This window comes from Dendrobates tinctorius, unplaced genomic scaffold (assembly GCF_039654945.1).
Source record: "Dendrobates tinctorius isolate UK_male_01 unplaced genomic scaffold, ASM3965494v1 ptg000099l, whole genome shotgun sequence".
Lineage (NCBI taxonomy): Eukaryota > Metazoa > Chordata > Amphibia > Anura > Dendrobatidae > Dendrobates > Dendrobates tinctorius.
This window is the reverse complement of record NW_027361767.1, coordinates 4461277-4481499: the sequence shown is the minus strand read 5'-3', so window position 1 is coordinate 4481499 and position 20223 is coordinate 4461277.

The following is a 20223-nucleotide window of genomic DNA, read 5'->3' as shown; positions in this document are numbered from 1 at the left end:
CCTCCAATAAGATTGTTCCCAACTTCTGACTGAAGAAACAGCTACTCCACCAAATGTCAGTGAGAATCCACTCCCAAATTCTGATCTGGTGTTATACACGGACTCACGGTATGCATTTGGTATTGCTCACGATTTTGGGGCTCTATGGGCCAATCGAGGGTTTATTACTACTGCCAAAACCCCAGTGAAAAATGCTGAAGCTGTTAAAACCCTCATGGACTCGATCAAATTACCTACTCAGGTGGCTATTGTCAAAGTTAAGGCGCACGGTCCTAGCAACAGCCCACAGACTGTTGGCAACATATTTGCGGATATGCAAGCAAAAGCCGCCGCTCTTTTACCCGTTGAACCAACCATACCAACTATGGTGACCACACGCTCTCAGCGTAAACAGTTACAAGAAGCACTGACCCTACAAGAACCTGAAGATCTACAACAGACTGAAGTTTTCTGTCGGACCCCGCGAGACAGCTTAATGACGATGATGAAGAGAATGTCTCCAAAGGAAGAGGTGAAGCAATGGAAGACTGATGGGGCACGAATGGATAATGGTCTCTGGAAAAAAGACCAACTTGTGTGTCTCCCTAAGCGGATGTACCCTGCTATTACATGGGCACATGGGCCTACACAGAGGAAAGAATCAGGCCCTCGCACTGGTGCAAAAATTCTACTGGGCCCCAGTTCTTCAGTTGGCCGGAAGCATTCCCTGTTACCAACATGACTGCAAAGACCACAGCGAAGAAACTGGTGATGGAAGTTATATGCAGATATAGGGTTCCAGTAGTTGAAAGTGATCAAGGTCCGGCCTTTTCTTCTCATATGTACCACGAACTTCTGACAATGCTTGGATCCACTGTAGCCCTACATATACTCCGTACCACCCACAATCCAGTGGGAAAGTTGAGAGGCTGAACGGCACACTGAAGGGACAATTGACCAAAATGATGCAGGAGACTACGGCTCCATGGTCAGAGCTCCTACCCATTGTACTATACCACATTCGTACTACCCCTATTGCAAAACATTTAGAAAATTAGGAAGGGGAAAGGGAAATTTGTGCTCACCAAAATAGTCCTGTAAGCCGATCGTGCCTAGGGATCAAATGGCTGACCACCATGTGTTGCAAACATGAAGAGAGAAGGAAGATCCGGCACTGGAGACTTGATAAAATCCACGATAAGTTTTATTCACATAATTTCATGATAAAACCATAAAGGGGAAAACAGACCCCCCCACGCCTGACGCGTTTCGAACCTTACACCAGGTTCTTCCTCAGACATGAAACAAAACAGTTCACAAAATGATTATAAACATTCCTAATCAGCAGAGGGACTCCACACATGTGTATAATCAAAGAGGCAGACAACTAAGCCCTCAAATCACTGGTGGAGTCACTCCCTTGCAAGAAGAAAGAAAAAAAAAAAAAAAAAAAGGAAAAGACCTATACAACAATGGACAAGACATAGAATAAATAAAAACATGTGCAATACACACGTATAAATGCATAAATACATAGCAACTATCAAATGACAAGCAACAAAAAAAAAAAAATTAAAAAAAAAAAAATATTTTTTTTTTTTTGGGGTTTTTTTTTTTATTTTTATTTTTTTTCACAGATGTGTGAAACAGGGCTTAGACACAACATCTGGTGCCACGCCAGAGTTACGTCTATTGTGGATGATAAGTCTTCCTACTCAATGCACAGCCATCGGCCTACAGCGTCCTCCCTACCTTTGGGACATGGTAGCCTATCACTGATGCCCCTAATCTGCACATCAGTGACACCGGCTACCCGGCAGGTTTATGGTAAGGCATGGGAAGAATGGTGCTCGTTAATTAAATGAAGACCAGTTGATCCGCGCGATCGGGTGAGATGCGGCGGGTTAGTAGAACTCCTGAATCGGCTCAAGCATAGAGGCGCTTCGGGTACATTAGTGCAACGAAATTTAGTGGGAATAGGCTTTTCCTTCCAGCTTTTGGGGTGGGACGACGTAACATATTTTTTCATCAAGCAAGCCGTTAAAGGCTGGATATGGCTGCGACCTAGTCAGGAATGTCGTCGCCCCGTTTTCTTCAAGTCTGTTGCATCACATTATCGCAATCTCTATAACAGTGTGCAAGTCACAATAAGAGTTAACCCCAATCGGATATATTATACTCAATACATTTTATCTAATCCCTAATATCTACAGCGCTCACAATCACATTCTTCGCGGCACCTCGCAGTAGCAAACTGGTGCCGCAGTCAAACTCAGCATCGGTAGGCGGGCTAATCAACAAAGATCTCCTCATATGGAGCGACGCTTTGAGCATTAGGGGGCGGAAATCTAAATACAATCCCAACGGTAGAGGGACGTGGGTCTTGGTTAAGGCGTTAGACAACCCTATATGCCCAGTGAAAATACCTGGACTGTATAGAGTTATAAGACACGCAAGTAGATTCTCTCACGCACTGACGGGTTCCAGCTGATGTTAACGCAAAGGAATAGGAAGTCTAACCACAGAGATTGGGCCGTTACGAATCCGCATGTTTTTGCAAAATATAAGACCAGACCTGCTCTAACACATCTTGTCTCTTACAGGCGGCCGTAAACCCACAGTTTCGGTAGTGAGACATTCTATTGTTTATTAGGCGTGCAAAAGGGCCAAACTGGGCCCAGGCATTAATAAAAAAAAAAAAAAAAAAAAAAAAATTTGTGGGTTCCCGGAACTAAAGGTCAATCCGCAGAGTCATCAATGAGGCATCAGAGGGCTGCGGCGGCAGCAAATCTCCACGGAGATGGCTAAAATCACTAAGACGGCCAAAAGGCCGGTGGTTCTGGTGTTGCACGCCGGCGGTAATGACTTGGGCAAAAATTAAAAAGAAAAAAAAAAATTGGCCGAGCTCTACACAGTGATGTCAACAGACAGAGCATTTTTGCCTGCTTATTGCCGGATATGGTGGTGGTGTGGTCGGAGATAATACCACGAGCGGTCTAGTATGGAGCTCGAGATCCTAAAGCCATTGACAAATCAAGGAAAAGATCAACACAAAGATGGCAAAATTCATCAAGAAAAATATGGCATCGAGGTAGCCACCATGAGCTTCACAAAGACAATTCAAATTTACTAAGACCGGACGGCGTTCATCTCACAGATATCGGGCTCGATACATTTTTAACTAATTCACAGGAGGGTGTTGAACAGGCCCTAATGATGTGGTGTGGGGGTCGGAGTCCTGTGTAAGTCATACAAATGATCCTCTGTGGCGGTAGTGTAGAGGGGGGCAAAGGTTCGTAACCGCTCATCGGCTTCTTGCTACCGTCGGTGACAGGGCTTTCAGCGTTGAGTCCATTGCAAATTTGTACTTGCCTCTCTCTGCTTATAAAATTTAATAAACTGTGACCGACCTGTTCAACCCATCCAGGCCTGTTGGTGTTTTTGTTATTACGAGATTGGTGGGGGGGCGGGAAGGCACTTGTTACGACACACGGGTCTCTGCAGTCTGTAGTAGATGTCACCTGCAGTCCTATGTAACACCACATAAAACACAGTGATAACTGAGTACCGATAATGTAATAGATGTCACCTGCAGTCCTATATAACTATGCATCTAACACAGTGATAACTATGATCACAGATAATTTAATGTCACCTGCAGTCCCATGTAACACCATAGAAAACACAGTAATAGGGGGCACACTATCACACAGACATCATACACAAATCATATACACAAGGGGCACACCATCACACGGAAATCATACACACGAGGGCACAGCATCACATGGACATCATACACACAGGGGGCACACCATCACACGGACATCATACACACAGGGGGCACACCGTCACACGGACATCATACACACAGGGGGCACACCATCACACAGACATCATACACACAGGGGGCACACCATCACACAGACATGATACCTGCACACATACAGATTATTCATACACATGGCATACATAGACTCACTTCTTGGTGTATCCAGTGGCAGTAGTGGAGGCCTCATGTTGCAGATCAGCAGCAGGTGGGCTGTACACACAGGAGAACCCCTGTCAGCCATACACTGTCCCTGATAAAGCCCCTTCCTCTCTACCTTGTCCCGACTGCTGGAGACATTACAGGGGGGGCTCCTATGTGAGAACAGCAGCCACAGATGGGGGCTGCACGTCCCTCCTCTCCTCAGGGCTGGCAGCTTGTTGTCCTCCACAGACCTGGTCTTGCTCCCTGTCCCCTCACCTCCTCCTGACTGCACATGAATGGATTCCTCTCTTGTAACTAATGGCCACAAGCAAGAGGAGGAGGAAATACAAGGTGATCACAGCCGCACAGCGCAGGGCTCTCAGGGAATCCCAGGGTGTCTGCAAAACATAGAAAAGAGAGATAACTAGAGATCCAGTGCACTCATGATCTGGTGCTCAGGCCTCAGATGCCACTGACTAGTGACACCCCTGGGCTCAGTCCCCGCTTCCCCAGAGCTCAGGCCCCACCTCTTAGGGGCGGGGCCTCCATTACTATAGATGTCGACCGAGGCCAAGTACTCTCCCTGCACAATGGCCGAGATAACTGAACGGAGAGACTCCATCCTGAAATGTTTGACCCTGATGAATCTGTTCAGGAGCTTCAGGTCCAAAACCGGCCTGACCGTCCCGTCCTTTTTGGGGACTGCGAACAGGTTGGAATAAAAACCCTGAGCCCTCTCGTGCTCTGGTACGGGAACTATAACCCCGTTGTACTGGAGTGAATCGATGGCCCCCAGCAACGCCTTTGCCCGGGACTGCACCTTGGGAAGTCGGGACAAAAAAAACCGTCTTGGGGGGTACCTGATAAACTCTATCTTGTACCCGGAAGACACCAGTTCCGCCACCCATGAGTCGTGTGCTACGTCGACCCAGACATGGCGAAAGAAAAGCAGGCGGCTGCCTACCCTGCTGATGTCGCCTATAACATGCTCCGAGTCATTTGGCTGAGGATTTCTGAGGCCTGGTTCCTCTCGACCCGGGCTGGCGCGCGTGCATCCTCCCCAATGGATTGGGTCTATATGGGACCTGTCGCTCACTATCTTGGTTGGAGCGACTTGGGCCGGCCGAACTGGCGGCCGTCGACAATCCAGTGTTGCGAAAGGCCCGAAACCGTGTCGGGACCTGGCGAAAAGGATGTTTAACTTTCTGCTGCGGGAGGAAGCTGCTTTTTCCCCCTGTTGCGTCGGAGATGAGCTGATCCAACTTCTCCCCGAACATGCGGCCTCCCTGATAGGGCAATGGCTACCGCGTTAGCGGCTGCAGATGCCGCACAACTGCCGGCATCCAAGGAAGCATTAATCAAGTAGTCTCCAGCCATAGCAATCTGAGTTGCGACCTCTGACACCTCCGCCGGCAGGTCTCTATCCTGCAAGGCCCTACTCAATGATTCTGACCATGACATCATGGCCTTGGCTACCCACGTCGCCCCAAACTAGCACTGACCCTGATGCCTCAAAAACTGATCGAGCCAAGCTCTCTATGAGCCTATCAGTGGGGTCCTTAATGGACCTGTTACGGTTGCTGCTACAGGGGCGATGAAGAACAACCCGGAAGAGGACCCTCTGGGTCACGGCTCCAGAGTCCCCGAGGGCGAGTGGTCCAGGTGTGGCCACCCCCTATACAGGGAGTGTTAGGGGCAGGCCCACGGAGGGTAGAACCGGGACTGCCGGAACCAAAGGGGCGACTGGGGTAAGCCTGGAGAGGATACACAGATAAACAGGGAAAATGCAGAGATGGACCTGGAATAGTGGTGGAGGGGCTGCGAGGCAGACTCAGAGGATGGCACAGACGGGAGGCTGCAATAGAGAGGGACAATGGATAAGGCACCAGGAGACACCAACGGCAAAGGAAGGCAGAAGCGATAGCAGCAGACACAGGAGAAAATGGCAACAAAGCAGACAGGCGAGACAGCGGAAGACACAGAAAGAGCGCTGGAGACGCAGACAAGAAGGCCTGGGACACAGTGAACGCTGCAAGAGACAGCGTCACCGAAGTCGACAGTCAGGCACCTTACTATACACCAATCCTAAATAGCCGGTGGATGCCGCCATGTTGGGGGCGGCGCCACCGCGTCATCACTCCCAGGAGGCAGAGCGCCGGGGTCTCCACAGTGCGCAGGTGACCGACGCCGGGTGCGGTGACGCGCCGGGGTGCGGGGACGCGCCGGGAGGAGCGCGCAGCAGCCGGGACCATGACAGAGGAGCGCGCAGCAGCCGGGACCATAACAGGACGAGCCACTCGGTACTGACAATAGAGACTTCGAGGCCAGGCGCGACACTGGTGTATCCACCACTGGTGATTTCGTCCATTTTTTACAGAGATCCGGGGCAAATGGATATCTTGCCTCTATAGTCTTTTGGCCCGAAAAGCACCTATCTGGGCGTTACCTGTGACGCTGCACTAGGTCCTCAAATTCTGGGTGAGTACCAAACACTGAGGTCGCCTGGCCTGCTTAAAGGCCACTTTACGGCTCGACGCCAAGACAACCTCATCCTCCACCCCAGGGTTTGATTGACAGCTTCAATGAGGCTGTCCACTGTCTCTCGACACCCCGGGGTATCTAGGTCCAGCGGTCCGTCTGAGTCACAATCCGTACTGTGCCCGCTCCCGACCATTGGACAGGGAGAGCGAGATGCTGAATTCCCGGATGCCGAGGCACCGGATAGACGGCGAAACCTCGTGTGGGGCAGTTTCCTGGCATGAGAGCGTCCCCTGCAGGCCGAAGGTTCTTGTGAGGTGGAGGACCCCTCCCCGATAAGCGAGCCACTATCCTTGCCTCCATTCGGGGCGTGAAGCGACTCGATCGCCCTTGTAAGCGATGCCATAGATTGGGATAGTGATAGAGCCCATTCCGGGGGATTTTGCTCCCTGGACTCCGCTGTCGGGGGGGTTCTGGGCACGTCCGGAGTCGCAGGCCTCGCACAACTTGTTGCTCTGCGCTTGTGGGAACGCAGCCCTACAGGAGATGCATGCAGCGTAGAGGAAAGTGTGCGCCTTCCCTTTCCCGGCCATAATGCATCTGCCAGGTGTTCTGTCTCACTTTTTTTTTTTTATATAGAGGGGGGCACCCCTTGAGTCTCTAGTGTGCTCTCGCAGATGTGGCAGCACTTACCCGCAAGCGGACCACTTTACCGGTCGCGGCCTAACCTGATTTGAAGCCGGGGCCTCAATTTATCCGGCGCCCGCACAGGTTCTCGGGGGCGGGCCGCCGGAAGTGACCCTGCGTGGACTAGAGCGGGAATTCCGCACCGGCCTAGCTCCGGCCGAATCCGCGGGCTAAATTTTTAGCATTCGCCCGCAGGGGGCGGCGGCGCGCGGCCCACTGCACCTCCGCCTGTCTGTAATCCTCACCAGCGTCACCTACCGGAGGAATGGGACGAGGGGAGGGATTTGCCAGTCCTACCCTGCGATTCAAGGCCTGCCAGCACACCGCTTCTCCATTCGCATCTCCCTGCTACCCAGGAGCACTCACGCACGGCCTAACAGGAATGCGCTGCGCAGAGCCCACCCATGCCCTGTACCTTCATCCGGGATGCCAACTAGTATGAAAAAGCCACCAGGGAGGCAGGGGTGGTGGGGGGGATCCAGGACGGTGCAGGTAAACTGACTACATCCAGCTTCCAGGGCCAAGAGGGACCGTCCGCCACCTTGCAGCACCTCCATCTAGCGTTGGTGGAGGAGTGGGAGCCGCTCGGACCGTCTTGTGCCGCTGTACAGCTCATGGTTTCCATACCTAGGGGTGGTCAGGGCTAGGTCCGGCATAGTGTCCCACGTCGCGTTAGAGGATACGTGGAGGGCCACTCGCACGTGCTCGCCCGTTGATGGTTTGGGGAAACCAGACCCTTTCAATAGGATCCGTTGCCCCTGTCTCATCTTCATAGAAAAAATAAAGGAAAGAAAAAAAAACAAACTAAAATTAAAAATTCTGGAGACACTGCCCAGATTTGTCCCACGGTGCGGGAAAGGATACGTGGAGACGATACTCGACACGTGCTCGCCCGTTGATGGTTTGGGGAAACCAGACCCTTTCAATAGGATCCGTTGCCCCTGTCTCATCTTCATAGAAAAAATAAAGGAAAGAAAAAAAAACAAACTAAAATTAAAAATTCTGGAAACACTGCCCAGATTTGTCCCACGGTGCGGGAAAGGATACGTGGAGATGATACTCGACACGTGCTCGCCCGTTGATGGTTTGGGGACATCGGACCCTTTCAATAGGATCCGTTGCCCCTGTCTAATCTTCATGGAAAAAAAGTCTGGAGAAAAAAGACCAGACGTGTGCCTCCATAGACTCAGCAAAAAACTGGTTTCCGCCCGCAATCAGGGCGAGGGTGTATGCGGCGGGGGGAGGAGCTAACCTTGTGTTTGCCTAGTGTCAGCCTCCAGATGGCGGTAGCATACACCCACAGTATCTGTGTCCCCCAATGAGGCGAAATAATTATTTTTTTATATAAAATTGATTGCATTGCATAAAAGTGACAAAACATAAAAAAAACGACATAAATGAGGTATCGCTGTAATCGTACTGACCCGAAGAATAAAACCGCTTTATAAATTTTACCGGACGCGGAACGGTGTAAACGCACCCCCCAAAAGAAATTCATGAAATGCTGGCTTTTGTTGGAATAAAAAGCGATTAAAAAAAAAGTCACGTGCCCGAAAATGGGACCAATAAAAACATCAACTCGTCCTGCAAAAATTAAGATCTCACAAGACTCGGTGGATTAAAATATGGAAAAATTATAGCTCTCAAAATGTGGTGATGCAAAAACTTTTTACAATAAAAAGCGTCTTTTAGCATGTTACAGCTGCCAAACAGAAAAACCCGCCATAAATAGTAAATCAAACTCCCCGCTATCACCCCTTTAGTTAGGGAAAATTAATAAAATTTAAAAAATATATATTTCTATTTTCCCGCTGGGGTTAGGGCTGAGATTAGGGTTAGGGGTGGAGTTAGAATTTGAGGGTTTCCACTGTTTGCGCACATCAGGTGCTCTCCAAATGCAACATGGCGTCTGATCTCAATTCCTGCCAATTCTGCGTTGAAAAAGTCAAACGGTGCTCCTTCCCTTCCAAGCTCTGCCATGCGCCCAAACAGTGCTTTACCCCCACATATGGGGTATCAACCTACTCAGGACAAATTGCAAAACAACTTTTGGGGTCCAATTTCTCCTGTTACCCTTAGGAAAATAAAAAATTGGGGGCAAAAATATTTTTTTTATTTACACGCCCGGGCGCTACAGATTTCTGTGAAGCACTTGGGGTTCAAAGTGCTCATCACACATCTATATAAGTTCCATGGGGGGGTCTAGTTTCCAAAATGGGGTCGCTTGTGGGGAGTTTCAACAGTCTAGGCACATCAGAGGCTCTCCAAACGCGACATGACACCCGTAGACCATTCCTTCAAAGCTTGCATTCCAAAACGTCACTACTTCCCTTCCGAGCCCTGACGTGTGCCCATACAGTAGTTTTCTCCCACATATGGGGTATCGGTGTACTCCAGACAAATTGGACAAAAACTTTTGTGGTCCAATTTCTCCTGTTACCCTTGGCAAAATAAAAAAAAATTGGTGACTAAAAGATCATGTTTGTGGAAAAAATATGATTTTTTTTATTTTCACGCCCGGGTGTTATAACCTTCAGTGAAGCCCTTGGGGATTCAAAGTGCTCACCACACTTCTAGATAAGTTCCTTGGGGGGGTCTAGTTTCCAAAATGGTGTAATTTGTGGGGGATTTCCACTGTTTTGGCACATCAGGGGCTTTCCAAACGCGACATGGCGTCCGATCTCAATTCCAGCCATAAAAGTCAAATGGCGCTGCTACCCTTCCGAGCGCTGCCATGCGCCCAAATAGTGGCTTACCCCCACATATGGGGTATCAGCGTACTCAGGACAAAATGCACAATAACTTTTGGGGTCCTGTTACCCTTGGGTAAATAAAAATTGGGGGTGAAAAGATCATTTTTGTGGAAAAACATGGATTTTTGTGACAACTCACCGTAAAAACCTTTTCTCCGAGACGCTCACTGGGGGACAGATACTGTGGGTGTATGCTTCTGCCACTAGGAGGCTGACACTAAGTGAAAAAAAGAGGTTAGCTCCTCCGCCGTATACACCCTCGCCCCTATTGCGGGCGGAAATCAGTTTGGTGCCAAAGCAGTAGGAGGACAACAAAATCAGCCTTAATACAGGTACAACAAGTCCAAATAACACCACCCTTATATCAAATAAGTAAATGTATATTAAACAAAACAAGAGCCAACTGGCTAATAAGGTGGGTGCTGTGTCCGCCAATGAGCGTCTCGGAGAAAAGGATTTTACGGCGAGTTATCACAAAAATCCACATTTTTCCTTCGCCTCATTGGGGGACACAGATACTGTGGGACGTCCTAAAGCAGTCCCTGGGTGGGAGATTGATTCACCGATCCAAGCTACATGCACCTCTTGTTTAAAGGTGCGCCACCGCTGCTTGGAGAATCCTTCCACCCAGGCTCGCATCCACCGAGGCCTGAGCATGGATATTATAATGTTTGGCAAATGGGTGCAGGCTGGACCAGGTTGATGCCTTGCAAACCAGTTCCATCGAAGCCTGGTGCCGAAGTGCCCAAGAGGCGCACACTGCCCGAGTAGAGTGCGCTCTGATCCCTGCTGGAATCGGCGTGCCTTTAATGCGGTAGGACTCCTGAACAGTCAAAAGAATCCATCTGGCTATGGTCGACTTTGAGGCAGCGAGTCCCTTCCTGCGCCCTTCGGGGAGCACGAACAGCGTGTCCGTCTGACCAAAGGCTGCCGTCCTCGACACATACCTCCGGAGGTCTCTTACCAGGTCTAAAGAGTCTTTTCCACACGGTGCACCGATGCTGGACAAAATGACGGCAAGACATCTTCATTAATGTGAAAAGAGGACACGACTTTAAGCCGAAAAGGAGGGGCTGGTCTGAGCACCACCTTATCCTTATGGAAAGTGAGGAACGGGGCTTGGCAGGATAGGGCTGCCAGTTCTGAAACTCGCCTGATAGAAGTGATGGCCACGAGGAAAACCACTTTCCAGGAAAGGTACCTCAAGGAGATATCATGAAGCGGTTCAAATGGAGTTTCCTGCAGAACACTTAGGACCAGGTTAAGGTCCCAAGCGTCCATAGGCGCCTTATAGGGAGGTACCAAGTGGGAGACTCCCTGGATGAAAGTCTTCACCTGCAGATTGGTAGCAATTCTGCACTGGAACAGGACGGATAAGGCCGATATTTGTCTGAGGGACCATGGGGCTAAGACCGAGTCTAGGCCCGACTGGAGAAGGGCCAAGATGTTGGGGATTGAGAATCTCAGCTGAGAAACACAGCGGCTTCGACACCAAGCAAAGAACACCTTCTAGGTGTGGTGGTAAATTCGTACTGAAGCAGGCTTCCGGGCGCTAATCATTGTAGCGAACACCTTGCTCCTGAACCCTGCCTGGGTTAGAATCCAAGGTTCATCTGCCATGCCGTCAAACACAGGGCCCCTGAGTTCGGGTGGCAAATCGGCCCTTGAGAAAGTAGATCTGGGCACTCTGGCAGGCACCAAGGAACGTCGGTGAGCAGCTGCATTAGATCTGCGTACCACGCTCGACGGGGCCAGTAGAATCGCCGGAACCCCTTAAGTCTTGATCTTGATGACCCTCGGGAGTTGTGGCAGCGGGGGAAATCCATATGGGAGGCGAAACTGGTTCCATAGCAGAACCAACGCGTCCACAGCGATTGCCTGCGGGTCCCTGGCTCGAGCGACATATGTGGGCACCTTGGCGTTCACTCTGGACGCCAATCAGGTCCACATCCGGGGTTCCCCACAGCTGACAAATCTACTGAAAAACTTCGGGATGTAGAGACCACTCTCCGGATGCAAGACCCTGCCGGCTGAGAAAGTCTGCCGCCCAAATTTCAACGCCTGGGATGTGGACAGCCGAAATCAGAGTGGTTTGCTTCGGCTCACTGAAGAACGTGCCCCACCTCGTGCATGGTTGCCCTGCTGCGAGTGCCCACTTGATGATTTATCTAAGCCACCGCCGTGGCTGTCATGATCCCAGTGCAGGTTTTTGAGCTGCATGTCAGAGCTTAATGTCTGGAGCTCAGTGCAGGTTTTGACCTGCACACATGGGGCTAATGATGGTGGCCTCTTTCTGGTTCTGGATGAGCTTCTTAAACCCCTGAGAAGCTTCAATCCCTGCCAGTTATACTTTTGCCTTTGGCCTAGTGTGCTGACCCCTGTGTGCCTGTGCCTGTTTGTTGTTATAGCTTGTTTCTATGGTTCTGACCCGGTTCTGTTTCCCGTTGTGAGTTTGCCTGTTGATTCTGTACTGCGTTATTATCTCTGTGTATGACTCATTGCCTGTGACCTGACTACTCTCTGCTCACCTCTTTTGTACCTTGCAGCTATCTGTGTGTGACTCATTGGCTACGTCCTGACTATTCTCCCTGTCTATGCCCCTTGGTAACTTTGTCTCGCAGTTACCCTGCTAGGAGTTCTCTTGCTGCTCCTAGCTCCCTGGAGTTTAGGCCACGCCCCTAGCAGTCACGTGCTTCAGGTCCTGCGGCTCTGAAGTACGCATCTACTCGGCTGCTGCTCGCTCCACAGGTATCATTGAGCACAGTTCGCTTTACTCAGGACACACGCACTGGCTCAGTGAGCAAGTTCACTGCGGTGTTCCTGACATTATAACTGGCCTGCAATTTTTTTTTCTCTTACTTCTGCAGCATGGACCCAATGTGTGCTTTATCTGAGCAGGTGAAATGCTTGACTCAGTCACTGCAGAAGCTTAGTTTGAAACACCAAGCTCTGGCCCAGTCTCAACGGCGGGTTGAGGATTCAGTTCAGGGGGTACTTTCCGCAGGCTTCCATCAGTTGGGGAATAGAGATGTCATTTTGGTCCCACCCGAATCCCCGGTTAAATTGCCAGATACGTTTTCTGGTAACAAAGATGATTTCAGGGCATTTAAGGAGGGCTGTAAGCTCTTTCTCTTTGAGACCCCACTCCTCTGGTGATGAGAAACAGAGGGTGGGGGTAGTTATGTCCCTGCTTAGGGGGTCCCCACAAGCCTGGGCATTTTCACTTTCCTCTTCTGCCCCTGAGAGAATGTCTGTGGATGTGTTTTTTGAAGCCTTAGGGCTTATTTATGATGAACCTGATAGAGTGCGGTTGGCTGAGGCAAGGTGATGAGTCTCTGTCAGGGGGAGCACTCAGCCGAATGGTTCTCTACTGAACTCAGACGTTGGGCAGACGAGATTTCCTGGAGTGATGCCGCCCTTCGGGGGCTTTTCCACAGAGGCCTGTGTGAACGTCTGGAGGATGCTTTGGCACTCCATCCTCCGCCTGACTCCCTGGAGGATGCCATGACCCAAGCGGTTCACATGGATCGCAGACTGCGGGCTAGAGGCGTTATGCAACGGGAAACACCATTATTCTTCAGTGGAGATGAGACCCGGACTCTTCCTGTGGCTATGGAGGTGAGAGCTGTTACCTGTGAGGAAAAAAGAAAGACGCCACCTGTAGAAGCAGTTGTGCTTCTATTGTGGGGAATCCGGACACTGGAAGAAGGACTGCCCCTCCTGTCCATCATCCTCCAAGATGGCGGGAAACGACTAGGTCTGGGTAGTAGTCGAGGAGGCTACCCAGACCTTCAGGTACAATTTTCTCACGTGCAAAAATGGTGCTGCAGGTGGAACTGGAACTTGGTTATGGTCCTGTTCAGACTACTGCTTTTGTTGACTGTGGTTCTGCTGTGAGTCTGATTGATACCAAAGTTATGACTCAATAAGATAGGGACAGTCAGGCTTCAGGATCCTGTTAAACTTGTGGCAATTGACTCGTCTCCTCTTACCCAGGGCGGTATCTGTTGCAGGTCTGAACTTTTTTCTCTAAAAGTGGGTTCCACTCAGTGGAAAAACTAAGTTGTCTTATGCTAGATAACTTGCCTGCAGGACTGGTACTGGGGATGCCTTGGCTTCAACGCCATAATCCTACCATTGATTGGGTTACAGGGGAAATCACTCAATGGGGATGCAATGATAAATGTGATAACCTGGGACATCTTGTTTACACTGTTAAATCAGTGTCTGTGTCGCTTGTCGGTCTGGAAGGTATTCGAGTACCTGAAGGATTTCGAAAACGTTTTTTCCGAAAGTGAGGCTGAGGCACTGCCACCACATAGAATCATAGAATCATAGAATCGTAGAGTTGGAAGGGACCTCCTGGGCCATCTGGTCCAACCCCCTGCTCAAAGCAGGATTCGCTAAATCATCCCAGTCAGATGTCTGTCCAGCCTCTGTTTGAAGACTTCCATTGAAGGAGAACTCACCACTTCTCGTGGCAGCCTGTTCCACTCATTGATCACTCTAACTGTCAAAAAGTTTTTTCTAATATCTAATCTGTGTCTCTTCCCATTCAGTTTCATCCCATTCATAGACCCTACGATTGTGCCATTGATTTAGTACCCAGAGCCAAGTTACCCAAGGCTCGATTGTTCAATTTGTCCGGGCCCGAGCGCCAAGCCATAAAGGAGTACATAGCTGAGAGTATCCGCAAAGGGCATATCAGGCCTTCTGTGTCACCTGTGGCAGCAGGATTCATCTTTGTGAAGAAAAAAAGATGGTGGTTTGCGGCCGTGCCTCGACTTTCGAGAACTTAACAAGATAACGGTTAGGAACACTTACCCGCTTCCCCTCATCCCAGACTTATGTAACCAGTTAGCGCGGTCCCAATGGTTCTCCAAGTTAGATCTGCAGGGGGGCCTACAATCTGATAAGGGTTCGGGAAGGGGACGAGTGGAAAACTGCATTACTCACATCAGAAGGACTCTTTGAGAACCTGGTTATGCCGTTTGGGTTAACTAACACACCCACTATTATCCAGAATTTCATCAATGTTGTGTTTTCTGACCTGATAGGCCGTTTTGTTACTATTTATTTGGATGACATTTTGGTGTATTCCCCGGACAGTCAGTCAATCTCACTTGCAACATCTAAGGACAGTTCTCCAGAGACTCAGGGAGAACCAATTGTTCGCAAAATTGAAAAAATGTTTGTTTTTTGTACAGGAACTGTCTTTTTGGGGGTGGATTGTGTCCTGTGAGGGGTTTCGTATGGATCCTAAGAAGGTGCTGGCGTTCGCTGACTGGGTTAAGCCTCGAGATCTCAAGGGGCTCCAGCGCTTCTTAGGATTTGTGAATTATCGAAGATTCATTAAAAGGTTTCTCACAAGTTGTTTAAACCACTCACGGATATTACCCAGAAGGGCGCTGATGTAAAGAATTGGTCTGTACTCGCTAAGGAGTCCTTTTCAGCGATTAAGAAATGTTTCATGTCTGCCCCGGTGTTGGTACAACCAGACCCGTCCAAACCATTCATTGTGGAGGTGGATGCTTCTGAAGTGGGGGTGGGGGCTGTGCTGTCCCAGGGTCCGGCCACCCTTACCAATCGCAAACCCTGTTCCTTCTTCTCCAAGAAGTTTTCCTCAGCTGTGTCATGATCCAGCGTGGATCTGACAGTTTAAATGGACAAAGTTGAACTTTATTTCCTTTGGCTAGGTGCCAAAGTGGGTTGATTGCCCCCGGTGGCCATTGTAATTGTTGCAAGTGGTGTCGTTCGTTCTGGGTTGCCCCGGTGGTGGGTAGTGGTATTGCACGTTGGTTCTTTGGTTGAGTGCACGTGATTAGGTAACAGGTGTGAATGCTCTATAAGTGAGTGTCAGGTGGTTCAATCACTGTTGGTGATATTGTGTTCGTCATTTGGGAAGCAAGCCTGGGTGAGGAAGGAGCTGAACATGAGTCCTGCGCAGCCCAGCCAGAGGGGACGAGTGGCAGCTAGGTGGTCTGCAAGAAGGGCTGGTATGTGGTGGAGTCACAGTTTATGGTGTCGGCAGGAAGTGCTTGCATGGCTTGGTGGCGTGACGACTATGGAGAGAGTTGCACTCAGCATGCGGGACTTGGTTGCTGAGAGCTGGACTCAAGCATGCTTGACTTTTTGGGCAGGAGCTGAACTCATCTTTGGGACTCTGTTACTGGACTTCTGCAACTGGTGGTGGACTCTGCTCCAAGGCTGCACTATGGTGAAGGATCCAGTTATGGTGATGGATCCGGGTGGAGAAGATGCACACAGGTGGTGGGCTCTGTTGCTAGGAGCGTACGCAACAGAGCAAAGCTAAGTGGTGTTTCCCCTGTTTTGTCATCTTTCCTCATGTGTGTTTTAGTGCAGTGGTGGGATTAGTTTCCGCACCGACCAATTCCCTAGTGAGGGTTTAGGTCTGGGCGAGCTAGGGTTTTTAGGTTCCTGTTGCGCGCCCGGTGCGGAACCGGCATAGGGAACGATAGGAGTGCAGCGACACTGGCTCAGGGGAGCTCGGGAGGTCTCCACTTCCCTATTCCCTATCGCAGCGCCCACCATTGTTAATGTTTCCCAGGTCCCCCTTTATTATTTAAATTTGCCTTACTGGAGGCGGGGTTTCCAGACTTGTATTTACGTGTAATGTCTAAATTCGCAAGTTGGAGGCGGTGTATCCAGCTGCACGTGTTTATTATTTAAATTTGCCCCACTGGAGGGGGTGTATCCAGGATCACGTGTGTCATATGGGTTCGCCTTGCGGTACTCGCTGCGTCCAGACACACGTGACCGTGACAAGCAGAAAAAAACTATGATGTAGGCAATAGAGAACTTCTTGCGGTCAAGCTGGCGTTTGAGGAATGGAGGCACTTTTTGGAAGGGGCGGATCACCCTATCACGGTTGTCACGGATCACAAAAATTTGGCATACCTTGAATCTGCTAAGAGGCTTACTCCTAGACAAGCCCGTTGGTCACTTTTTTTCACGATTTCAGTTCTCCATTACTTTTCGACGGGGTCCAAAAATGTTAAAGTGGATGCCTTGTCCAGAAGTTTTGATCCAGTGTCTCCCTCTGAGCCGCCGTCCTCCATTTTTTCCCCCAGGGGTGGTAGTAGCGGGGGTCTCAACTGAGTTGGAACAAGAAATTCTAAGGGCTCAGGCCCTAGCTCGGCAACCAAGCAAGGGGGTAAATTGTTCGTTCCAGATTCGTTGCGGCCTAGACTTCTGCAGGAGTTTCATGAGTCTAGGCTGACTGCTCATCCAGGTATCACGGCCACTAGAGAGAAAGTAGCCAGGGGTTTTTGGTGGCCTTCACTAAGGTCCGATGTCAAGGATTTTGTTTCTGCTTGTGGCATGTGTGCCCTTTCCAAAAGCTTGCTTGGGGAACTCATACCTTTACCGGTTCCTGATAGGCCATGGACTCACCTTTCCATGGATTTTATTACCGGCCTTCCACCTTCCAGGGGTAATACCGTGATCTGGGTGGTGGTAGATAAGTTTTCTAAACAGGCCCATTTCATTCCCTTGGCAGCATTACCCTCAGCAGAAACATTGTCAAGGTTGTTTGTGCAGCATGTGGTCCGATTGCATAGGGTACCCCTGAATGTTTTGTCTGACAGAGGTGTGCGGTTTGTGGCCAAATTTTGGAGGGCGTTCTGTATGAAATTGGGCATTTCACCCGTAGAGTAATGGTCAGACAGAACGCACCAATCAATCTCTGGAACAAATTCTCAGGTGTCTGACCTCCGCCAGACAGGAGGATTGGTGTGATGCGTTACCGTTAGCGGAATTCGCTTTTAACAAATCAGGTGAGTCAGTCCACTAACATGTCCCCATTCCTGATTAACTATAGGGTTAATCCGCATTTTGGGGAGTTTTCACGGGTGGATTCCGGTTGTCCAGGGGCAGAGGGGTCCGTTCAACGGTTAAAAAACTAGGCTGAAGTCCGGCGTAATATCTCAGGCCCAGGGGAGATACAAATATTTTGCTGACAAAAAGAGGACTTCGAGAGACATGGTTCAGGTGGGAGAGAAGGTCTGGCTCTCCACACGTAACATCAACTTAAAGGTACCATCAGCTAAGTTGGGACCAAAGTTCATTGGTCCATACGAGATTATGGAGATAGTCAACCCAGTCGCATATAGGTTGCATCTCCCCGCCTCTTTAAAAATATCCAATGTGTTCCATAAATCTCTGTTGAAACCCGCAGGGTCTGTCAAAGAGGACTCTGAGTCTGTTCCTCCAGTGCTGGTGGAGGGTCAATTGGAGTATGAGATCGGACATATTGTGGACTCTCGGTGGGTGCGATGCTCTTTGCAGTACCTGATCCACTGGAAGGGATATGGACCAGAGGAGCACTCATGGGTCCCTGCTCGTTCTGTACATGCAGATCACCTCGTTCGGGCTTTCCATGCCAAGTACCCGGGGAAGCCTGGGGGTCCCCTGTTAAGAGGGGGTACTGTCATGATCCCAGTGCAGGTTTTTGAGCTGCACGTCAGGGGTTAATGTCTGGAGCTCAGTGCAGGTATTGACCTGCACACATGGGGTTAATGATTGTGGCCGCTTTTTGGTTCTGGGAGAGCTTCTTAAACCCCTGGGAAGCCTCAATCCCTGCCAGTTATACTTTTGCCTTTGGCCTAGTGTGCTGACCCCTGTGTGCCTGTGCCTGTTTGTTGTTATAGCTTGTTTCTATCGTTTTGACCCGGTTCTGTTTCCCGTTGTGAGTTTGCCTGTTGATTCTGTACTGCGTTATTATCTCTGTGTATGACTCATTGCCTGTGACCTGACTACTCTCTGCTCGCCCCTTTTGTACCTTGCAGCCATCTCTGTGTGTGACTCATTGGCTACGTCCTGACTATTCTCCCCGTCTATGTCCCTTGGCAACTTTGTCTCGCAGTTACCCTGCTAGTAGTTCTCTTGCTGCTCCTAGCTCCCTGGAGTTTAGGCCACGCCCCTAGCAGTCACGTGCTTCAGGTCCTGCGGCTCTGAAGTACGCATCTACTAGGCTGCTGCCCGCTCCACAGGTATCGTTGAGCACAGTTCGCTTTACTCAGGACACGCGCACTGGCTCAGTGAGCAAGTTCAGTGCGGTGTTCCTGACAGTGTCGTTGTCCGATTGAATCCGGAGGGGCGGCCTGCTAGAAAGTGATGAAACTTCTGCAGAGCCAGCCGAATTGCTCGTATCTACAATAAGTTGATTGGGAGGCGTGTCTCCTGTGGCGACCACCGTCCATGGGTTGCATGGTGACGAAACACCGCTCCCCAGCCGAGGAGACTGGCGTCGGTTGTCATTACCAGCCAATTATCAGGGGGGGAAAAAGTTTACCCTGGGCCAGAGAGGAACTGGTTATCCACCATCCGAGCGACTGCCTGACTTGAGAGGACAGTCGGCACCGCCGATCGAGCGTGAAAGGATTCTTGTCCCAGGCTGACAAGAGGGCGTGCTGCAGGGGGCAAAGATGGAACTGGGCGAATGGTATCCCTTCCATTGCTGCCACCATTTTCCCTAGAATCCTCATGCTGGATCGGATGGTATGAGGGATTGCCTGGCGAAGTGTCCAGACTCCCTGCCGGAGAGCTAGCGCCTTTTCCTGAGGGAGAATTGCCAACCCTCGGCAAGCATCGAAGATCATTCCTAGGAAGGAGATCCTCTGAGCTGGCAAAAGGGATGACTTCTTCACATTGACCAACCATCCTAAGCAGGCAAGAGTATCTAGCGTGATGACATTCCTTTCATGCTCGTATTGACGGGTCCTTGACCAAGAGGTCGTCCAGATAAGGCAATACGACTGCCTCGAGAATGCAGTATGGCCATGACAACTGCCATAACCTTTGTGAACACTCTGGGAGCTGTGGCTAGCCCGAAGGGTAGCGCTATGAACTAAAAATGTTGATCGCTGATGGCGAAGCGTAGAAACCTCTGATGAGGAAAAATGGGATTATGCAGATATGGGTCTTGGATGTCTATAGAGGCCAAGTATTCTCCCTGCTCCATGGCAGATATGACTGAACGGAGAGACTCCATCCGGAAATGTCTGATCCTGATGAATTTGTTCAGAAGCTTCAGGTCCAAAACAGGCCTGACAGACCCATCCTTTTTGGGACCCGCAAAAAGGTTGGAATAGAACCCCTGAGCCCTTTTGTGCTCCGGCATCGGAACAATGACTCCGTTGTGCTGGAGCGATTTGATGGCTCCCAATAGAGCCCTTGCCTGGGAATCCACCCTGGGAAGCCAGGAAAGAAAAAAACTGTCTTGGAGGGTATCTGACAAATTCTATTTTGTAATCTGAGGCCACCAATTCCTTTACCCATGCGTCGTAAGCGACATTGAACCAGACGTGGTGAAACCAGAGTAGGCGGCCACCC